Raw genomic sequence first — 9,971 nt, 5'->3', positions numbered from 1 at the left:
TCATGAAAATCCCACTACAAACTATCGAGCTTATATCTCTCTATCTAAATCTATCTCTCTCTGTCTACAATATATCATGAAAATGTCACAAGTTGATCTCAGGACCATAGAAGAGGCTAATAACGTAGCTGAGATTGGTAAGGTTCCTTTCATACAGAACCGATCCGATGTGCCTCATTCTGAAACAGCTCGGTGTCAAAGTAGAGGTGCTCACGTCAAAGTGTGATGTGGAGTTGGCCGTCATTCCTCTGCCGGAGACGAATCATCCTCACTGTAATCAGCCGACCATCTCCGAAGTCCAAAATTGAGAAGAAGTGGTTTTGCTGTGGAAAACCAATACGTGCTTGGCATCAACATCAAGATATGGTTGAATGAAGGATATTGGCAGACAATGTGTGGAGTCACACACTTAACGTGTCATCAAGCAAACAAAGAACAAGTAGACTTTTCGATTGAATAATACCTCTCCCATGTGTTCATGTTTTTTTTTTGTGGAGAATCAAATTTGCATGACAACTTTTTTGGTCGGTCTATACCAAATAAATTAAATAACCCACCTATTTTTGTTCCTAAAATTATGAATTGGCAATTTCTAACCTTTTGTAGCTCATCCTTACCTCATATATAACAATTAAATTGGATTTGCTGCTCAAGATAAAATAATCTTGTGATGTTCCAGTTGAGATTTGTGATAATTAATGGAAATGCTCGAATGTGATTTTAGACGATTTTGTCATATATATAATTCTTATTAGTCAAAAGAAAGGCGTGACGACAAGAATTAATGCATGATGGCCAGAACGGTGTTCTTTGTAAGAAATGTAGACTTTTGATATTTTAAGAAATGTAGTTCTTTGTTTGCTGGATGACAAAGTCTACATCTTATGAAATATGGCCAGAACGGTGTTCTTTGATATTTTAATTATTAAATTTAAAAATCCTAAGAAATTATTTATTGATTGACAGTTCTATTTCTCTTTCTGTTTATAGGACAGACTTTAAATCTTACAAAAATATATAGTATTTTCTTAATTATATAAAGTATTTATGTACGAAGGTTTAAGTTGTTATTTAGAACCAAACAATTATATCATATTTGATAAGTCACATTTTATCGTCGTTATTGTGATGGTCTTACGAGGACGAAGCTCGTGAGCTCCAAAAGACACCTGAGGGTAAATGTGATCTTTAGTTCTACTCGTCAATCAACGTAGGACTAAATGTCTTTATCAATACTTCTTCGTTCGAAAACCCTAAGATAATAGGTGTACCCGTATGATTTTACTCTTTTGGAATTCGTAAACTTCAATAAACATATTTGAGAGTAAAACTGATTTGACGGACTTATGAGTCATTGATTCCCACTCCTTAACCAATGTAGGACTAAATATCCTTATCAAGATTCTATCAAAATCTATTATAATCTCTTTTAAAGCTAAATTTCAAATAACTTCAACAATTTTCACATGGAAACTATTTACATGTAATAAAAAAACTCTCTCTCTCCCGTATCCTCTCTTCTTTGGCTCCTTCCGGTCCATTACTGGACTTTGGACCCGACCTTCTTCCTGCTACCAGCATCTGTACTACGATGGCAGGTTTACCGGAGACCGCCGGAGAGGGGAAGACCCTCTCTGACGCGTGGGACTTCAAGGGCCGTCCTGCCATCAAGTCCCGAACCGGCGGCTGGGCTTGCGCCGCCGCCATCTTAGGTTCACCACAGCTTCCTTTCCTTCTTCCTCTCGATCGATGATCGTTTTGTCTTCGTGAATAATAATCGATCAACTGCGCCGTGTGATGCCAGTGGAACTCGTAAAGGAGTGGAGATGGGCGAGAGGCTAACGACGCTGGGCATCGCGGTGAACCTGGTGACTTACCTGACCGGCACCATGCACCACGGCAATGCCACCTCCGCCAACATTATCGCCTGTTGTTATTAATATGTTGCTATTAAACAAAAATATTAGGAGTAGCTTAGAAAATAAACTAATTGTTAGTTAGGATCTTAAAAAGTGAGATTATGGAAGAACACAGTGAGAAGGCTCTTGTAACTTTAGATTGAATGAAAACAATTATATGATTGTGTGTCTCCTTCCTCCTCTCATGTTAGAAATCAAACCTAATATATTAGTTCCTCTTTTGATCATTTTGAAAGAAATTTCAAGAAAGAAGAAGATTTGAAAAAGATCAATGATGACATTTGTGGATCCATGAATTTTATTGATGCTTACACACTGAGGTAGGTTTACTTTATGAGATAAAAATCCAAAGTTTTTATAGTTTTCAAAAAAATTAAATGCCATGTTGAGAAATAGAATGGTTATTATATTAAAACAATGATATAGAGTACAGAATTTTATGAGCTTTATAGGTCCTGTGAAAATGAAGGTGTTGAAAGATAGTTTATAGTTCCTTACACACCTCAACAAAATAAAGTAGTAGAATGAAATGAAAAGGGTTTACCTAATCTATTTTGGGTTGAAGTAGTATATACAGCTATGTATCTTCTTAACAGGTGTCCAACAGAAGACTTAGGAAGTAAGACTCCTTTTCAAGCTTAGAATGGAAAAATACCATTGAAAGCTTATGTTATGCTCAATTTTCAAAAGAGAGAAACAAAAGTTAGATGAAGTAAATGAGAAGTGCATCACAGTTTAAGGGTTATAGGATTTTTTAGTTTCAAAAGCAAGAAAATGATAGTTAGCAAAGATGTTATATTTGATGAAAATGCTACTTTGAATTAAGAAAAAGGATAAGGGGAGAAAAAAAAAATGAATATGTTGAAACAGTACCACTAAGACAGGTTCAAGATGATGTAAATCATAGAGATTCATCCTTAAACACATCAAATTCTGCTACATCATCATCTAGTTCAAGTTTAGGATATCCCAACTCAACTCTAATGACAAGTTTGAATGATATTTACAAGAGATGCAATTATTATGTGTTAGAACCAAAAAAAAACTTTGAGGAAGTCATTAAACAGAAGCTTGAAAGAAAGCTATGAAAGGAGATTGATGTGATAAAAAAGAATAACACTTAGGAAGTAGTCAACAGACCTCAAAACAAAGATGTTATTGGTATCAAATTGATTTACAAGATGAAATATAACGTAGATGGCTCGGTGCAAAAAAAAAACAAGGCAAGATTGGTGACAAAAGACTACTTACATCTAGAGTTGACTATCATGAAACTTTTATGTCAGTTGCTCATCTTGATACTATTAGAATTTTGATTCCATTAGCAGCTCACAAAGGATAGTTGTTGTATTAACTTGATGTGAAATTAATATTTTTGAATGAAGAATTGAAAGAAAGGTCTCTGTTAAGCAGGCACCTAGTTTTAATATTTGAAGATCAAGAAAGAAAAATGTGCTTGGGGTGATTGTGATCATTTACATCGTGGCAGAACGAGTTAGCACGGTTTAGTTCTGTCCTAGGTGTGCAAGATCGTCCACCTCTGGCGGGTCGGGTTTGGGCTCTGGCTATCGAGTCAGAGGCTCCTTGGGGCTAGTCGCCTGCTCTTCGGGCTGTGGTCCCTGTGCACATAGATCAGGGTCGGGAAGTGGCTTCCGGCTTCGACCCATCCGAAGATTTTGCTAGCTTTTAGTGGCCGAAGAAGAAAACCTCCCTTTATCTGGCCTCTCGAGGGGTTTTTATCTTCCCCTCAAGGGGATCGGTCGTACCTGGGCTATTTTATTACCATCGACGCTATACTTGGTTTGTTGCTGTCCCAGTATTTCAGAACGGTGTTGGGCACGACGGCGCCATCCCCGCCTTTTGCCGGGCGACATTGTTCCGGCTTTTGCGGGACGGCGCTGTGCATGGGCAGTGCCGTCCCAACCTTTTGCTGGGCGACGCTGTACTCGGTCAGCGTCGTCCTGGCTTTCATGGGACGGTGCTATGCAGGGTAGTCCTGGCCTTTGTGGGACATTGTTGTACTTGATGAGTGCCGTGCTGGGAAGGCCGGGACGACGCTATGTCGACCCGACCTTTACGGGTCGGTGCGGTACTCACTCGATGTCGTCCTATCCTCTCTAGGATGGTGCTGTGATTGGTCAGCGCTGCCCGACCTTTGTGGGATTTGTGTTGGCTGAGGTGTGTCATTCTAAGATGTGTCTTATTAGAGGGATAACTATTATTATAGATAAATTTTGTCAACGATAAACATTTGTTTTATGATTTCTTAAACTCTAAGATATATGCTCTTAATATAATCTCTAATGTCCGAATGATTTTTTTTATTAATTTTTAATATTATTTGATAAAGAGAATATAGTGAAGCTTAAAATAGAAAAATATATTGGAATCACCACTTAAAATAATACTAAATAAGCTTGTCCATATTAATATAAAATAAAACATATCAATTGTAGGAGCCATTGATTTGGTGTATTCTGTGTGTGATAAATATATTCAATGTTTTCATCCAAACCATATGTGATATCTATTTATTTGTGGGAAGTGAATAGAATAAGATTAGAGATGCCAAAAAAAGATAATAGAAATTCTAATTTTCTAAACCTCAAAATATGAAAAAAAAAAAAAGTACACACAGCAATGTATTATTTCACAAATACTGTTTAATTGGATGAGTAGGTTCATAATAGAATACATTTGAACTGCCAACTGTTCGATTTTCGTAAACCTAAAAAAATATTTAAGAATAATCTCAATATTGTACCTTTTTAATTTTGAGAAGACCGGATTGGTTATTCGAGGAATAAAAACAGAATTTAAGAAATATATATTAAAAAACTGACAGTTGTGGGATTTGAACCCACGCCCTTTCGGACCAGAGCCTAAATCTGACGCCTTAGACCACTCGGCCAAACTGTCTTATTGTAAACAAATTTTATATATAATATATTTAAATTAAATTTCACTGTGTTAAATAAATTGTTTATATAATTTGTAATATACACTTATACAAATTCGACTCAAAACATTGCTAATTATTTTATTAATTATAAAATAATAATATTAATGATGTCTTGATCAACCTGACTCAATTCAAGATGGCATGCATAAGATTTTCAACATGACTACAAGAAACATTCAAATGCTCGAGAGTTTATGTAGACTAAAACATTTATCCCATGATTGATCTATATTTATCAAATTAATATCTTATATGGATGGAGTAATTTTAGTAAAGAATAATTAATCTCGATTATGTGCCATAGATAGCCTTTTATAGTGAGTTAATTATGAAAACATTTCATGAGTGAAATATTTTATGTTCCCCCATTTTCAGAATATTTCTCGGATTATGAATTTGGTATTATGTCCACATAGCTTAGATGTTGATCAAGTTATGTCTTCGCACTACTAATTGTTTTATCACATGTCGAGTTACTACTGTCCTAACTACTTTAGTTAATCAAATCATATCGAGCACTTGCCCAATATGAACACATAGGACTCTGACCAATCTACGCACTGCAAAGTTTGGTTGACATGCTAAAGTTGGGTCTTGGTTGATTTACCATATTAGACATTGGTTATCGGGTCAATCTACCTAGACTCGGTAGATTGCTCTCGGTTGACAAATCTACCCACATCAAACATATTCCTTTAGCTTAACTGATCTATGCTTATCGGAAAAATTGCTATGGATCGGTTGATTATTACCTCTACCTTTGCCTCGATCTTAGCCTCTTCTTTTGTCGAGGTAATCATCCTTTGACGTTTAAAATTATAGAGCATGCTTAATTTATGCATACTTATTGATCCTTTGTTTGTGGATTATCAAAGAATCCATTAGTTTATTGATGTCCATCCCCTCCAGATCTTTCGACCCAATAAACTACATGCTCAAATTAAAATGTTAGTGGTCTAATTTTTTTTTTTTCATAATTTTAAGGTCACTAACCTCTTCGCCATTAGTTTTAATCTAGTTTGTGATAGTCAAAATATGATAAAAATAATTTAAGATAAATTCAATCTAATTCATCTTTAAAATTTTAAACTCTGATCTTAATGTTTATAGGTTTACTTTCTTCAACTTGGTCTCACCTTAATAGATCTTTTAAATGATGGACCAAAAATTATGTGAAGTTTAAATTATGGAGATCTTCTCAAAGATATTGAGTTCGACTACTTGATGAATAAAAGTAAGAGCATTTTGATTCGGGTTTGGGCTCTGGCTATCGAGTCGGAGGCTCCCTAGGGCTAGTTGCTTGCTCCTCGGGCTGTGGTCCTTGCACATAGGTCAGGGTCGGGAAGGGGCTTCCGGCTTTGACCCATCCGAAGATTTTGCTAGCTTTTAGTGGCTGAAGAAGAAAACCTCCCGACCTCTCGAGGGGTTTTTATCTTCCCCTTAGGGGGATCGATCGTACCTGGGCTATTTTATTACCATCGGTGCTATACTTGGTTCGGCGCTGTCCTAGTATTTCGGAACGGTGTTGGGCACGACGGCGCCATCCTCGCCTTTTGCCGGGCGACATCGTTCCGGCTTTTGCGGGACGGCACTGTGCACGAGCAGTGCCATCCCGACCTTTTGCTAGGCGACGTTGTACTCGGTCAGCGTCGTCCCGGCTTTCATGGGATGGCGCTATGCAGGGTAGTCTTGGCCTTTGTGAGACAACGTTGTATTTGGTGGGTGCTGTGTTGGGAAGGCTGGGACGACGCTATGCCGACCCGGCCTTTACAGGTCAGTGCGGTACTGGCTCGGTGTTGTCCCGTCTTCTCTGGGATGGTGCTGTGATTGGTCAGCGCTGCCCGACCTTTGTGGGATTTGTGTTGGCTAAGGTGTCATCCTAGATGCTGATGTGGTCGTAAATCGTGGTAGATTCCCAATATGTGTCTTATTAGAGGGATAACTATTATTATAGATAAATTTTGTCAAAGATAAACATTTGTTCTATGATTTCTTAAACTCTATGCTCTTAATATAACCTCTAATGTCTGAATAATTTTTTTTATTAATTTTTAATATTATTTGAGAAAGATATGATAATGAAGCTTAAATTAGAAAAATAGATTGGAATTACCACTCAAAATATTAAAAAAAATTACATACCGCAATGTATTATTTCACAAATACCGAAAAAAATATTGAAGAATAATCTCAATATTTTTTATTTTGAGAAGACCGGATTAGTTATTCGAGGAATAAAAAAAGAATTTAAGAAATATAAAAAAACTGACAGCTGTGAGATTTGAACCCACGCCCTTTCGGACCAGAACCTAAATCTGGCGCCTTAGATCACTCGGCCAAACTGTCTTATTATAAACAAGTATTTATATATTATAAATATAAATTAAAATTTTCTGTGTTAAATAAATTGTTTATGTAATTTGTAATATACACTTATACAAATTCGACTCAAAATATTACTAATTATTTTTATTAATTATAGAATAATAATATCAATGTCCTGATCAACCTGACTCAATTCAAGATGACATGCATAAGATTTTCAACTTGGAAACATTTAAATATTTGAGAGTTTACGTAGACTTAAACATCTATCTCGATCTATATTTATCAAATCAATAACCTATATGGATAGAATAAATTTAGTAAAAAATAATTGATCTCGATTACGTGCCGTAGATAGCCTTTTATAGTGAGTTAATTATGAAAATATTTCATGATACGAGTGAAATATTCCATGTTCCCCCGTTTTCAGAATATTTCTCAGATTATGAATTTGGTATGATGTCCACATGGCTTAGACATTGATCGAGTTATGTCTTCGCACTACTAATTGTGTTATCACATATCGAGGTGCTATTGTCCTAACTACTTTAGTTGATCAAATCATATCAAACACTTGCCCAATATGAACACATCGGACTCTGACCAACCTACTCACTTCAAACTTTGGTTGATATGCTAAAGTTGGGTCTTGGTTGATTTACTATATTAGACATTAGTTATCGGGTCAATTTACCTAGACATTACTCTCGGTTGACAAATCTACCCACATCAAACATATTCCTTTAGCTCAATTGATCTATGCTTATCGGGAAAATTGCTATGGATCGGTTGATTATTACCTCTGCCTTTGCCTCTTCTTTTATCGAGGTAACTATCATTTGATGTTTAAAATTATAGAGCATGCTTAAGTTATACATACTTATTGTTCCTTTATCCATGGACTATCAAAGAATCCATTAGTTTATTGATGTCCATCCCATCAAGATCTTTCGACCCCTTAATCGAATAAACTACATGCTCAAATTAAAATGTTAGCGGTCTAATTTTTTTTTCATAATTTTAAGGTCACTAACCTCGTCACTATTAGTTTTAATCTGCTTTGTGATAGTCAAAATATGATAAAAATAATTTGAGATAAATTCAATCTAATTCATCTTTAAAATTTTAAACTCTCATCTTATTGCTTATAGGTATACTTTCGTCTTAGTAGATCTTTTAAAATGATGGACCAAACATTATGTGAAGTTTAACTCAAAGATTTGAGATGTAGGAATCTTCTTCTTTACTAGGCTCTTAAACTCTAAGATATGTGCTCTTAATATATCCTCTGAATGAATTTTTTTTATTAATTTTTAATATTATTTGAGAAAGATAAGATAGTGAAGCTTAAAATAGAAAAATAGATTGGAATTACCACTTAAAATAATACTAAATAGGCTTGTCCATATTAATATACTAAAAGCATATCAATAGTACGAGCCATTGATTTGGTTGGTTCACATTTGATACACGTCGAGGAACACTGACTAAACTAAACTAATTGCCCTCATTAATTCTGCCATTTGCGTCTCTCATTCTCTTCCGTGCTAATTATTACATAAGCAGTGAATTAGGAAGGGTGCGTTGCATCTGAAAGAAAGTGAATTAGGCATAGTCGCCCCTAATTCATCCCACTCTCACTCCCTCTAATCTCAACCATCTCAATTTGACCATGTTAAGTGAACCATTAAAGAAACGATATAGTAATTGATGGAACATATTTAACATTTATATATTTATATTCATAGTAAACTATTATATTTAAAAGGAAAATAAATGAAATTGTGTTGTTCTATGTTCTTATTTATTCTATCTATTTCTAATATTTTTATTTTAAATTTTGAATCATATTTCCTTTTCTTTTTTTGAATTAGTTTGGTTTTTATTTGGATCGGTTTTAACAATTTAATTTCATGAACACATGAGAGAAAATTATTTCCATCGTAATAAAAATGATCTGACCATTGTTCTTGGCATGTTAGATTCTAACAAACGAGGGCGATACGTATCTAAGTGCGTGGAACCAAAATATGGCTTGTATGTTGGATACTGAGCGTACGTACCCTACGACGGTGCATGAATCTGTGTTTGCAGGAATGTCTTGGCAGACGTATAGACGACGACACCCTATCCTCCGCCATAAAGCGCCCTCGGTCGATTCCCAGCGTGTATCTCCATATACGGTCGCCTTCTTCCTTGTGCCAGCATTAGAGGTGGGAAATGGAAATTGTAGTTTTACCGGAGACCGCCGGAGAGGAGAGGCCTCTGTCTGATGCGTGGGACTCCAAGGGCCGGCCCGCCATCAAGTCCCGAACCGGCGGCTGGGTTTGTGCCGCCACCAGCTTAGGTTGCCACCTCTTCCCTTCCTTCTTCCTCTCGATGATCTCTTTGTCTTCATGAAAAGTAAAGATTGTCAGTGAAAATGGAACTTGTAAAGTGGTGGAGATGGGCGAGAGGCTGGCGACGCTGAGCATCGCGGTGAACCTGGGGCCGTACCTGAGGGGCACCATGCATCTCGGCGGTGCCGACTCCGCGAACATTATCACCAATTTCTTGGGCACGTCCTTCATTCTATGCCTCTTCGGTGGATTCATCGCCGACACCTTCCTTGGGCGGTATGCATCTTCCGTCCCTTCCCCCTGTATCTCTTTACTGGTCTCTTTGCTAACATTGATTTAGGTACCTCACCATTGCCGTCTTCACTGCTGTTCAAGCGTGTGTAAGCATCAAGTTCTTCTCATCGCATCTAATCCTTCGGTAAGCGT

The 9,971-nt window shown here is 36.5% G+C and overlaps 1 non-coding gene across 1 annotated transcript; it reads right to left on the bottom strand.

The window, feature by feature from the left end:
• Positions 1 to 4,758: 4,758 nt before the first annotated feature.
• On the bottom strand, positions 4,759 to 4,838 carry TRNAL-UAG (transfer RNA leucine (anticodon UAG)). The gene has a single exon. It is a non-coding gene; the product is annotated as a tRNA-Leu (tRNA).
• Positions 4,839 to 9,971: the final 5,133 nt, after the last annotated feature.

Source organism: Musa acuminata, chromosome BXJ3-11 (genome assembly GCF_036884655.1).
Source record: "Musa acuminata AAA Group cultivar baxijiao chromosome BXJ3-11, Cavendish_Baxijiao_AAA, whole genome shotgun sequence".
In the NCBI taxonomy this organism is placed as follows: domain Eukaryota; kingdom Viridiplantae; phylum Streptophyta; class Magnoliopsida; order Zingiberales; family Musaceae; genus Musa; species Musa acuminata.
This window is presented reverse-complemented; position numbering and strand designations above follow the sequence as displayed.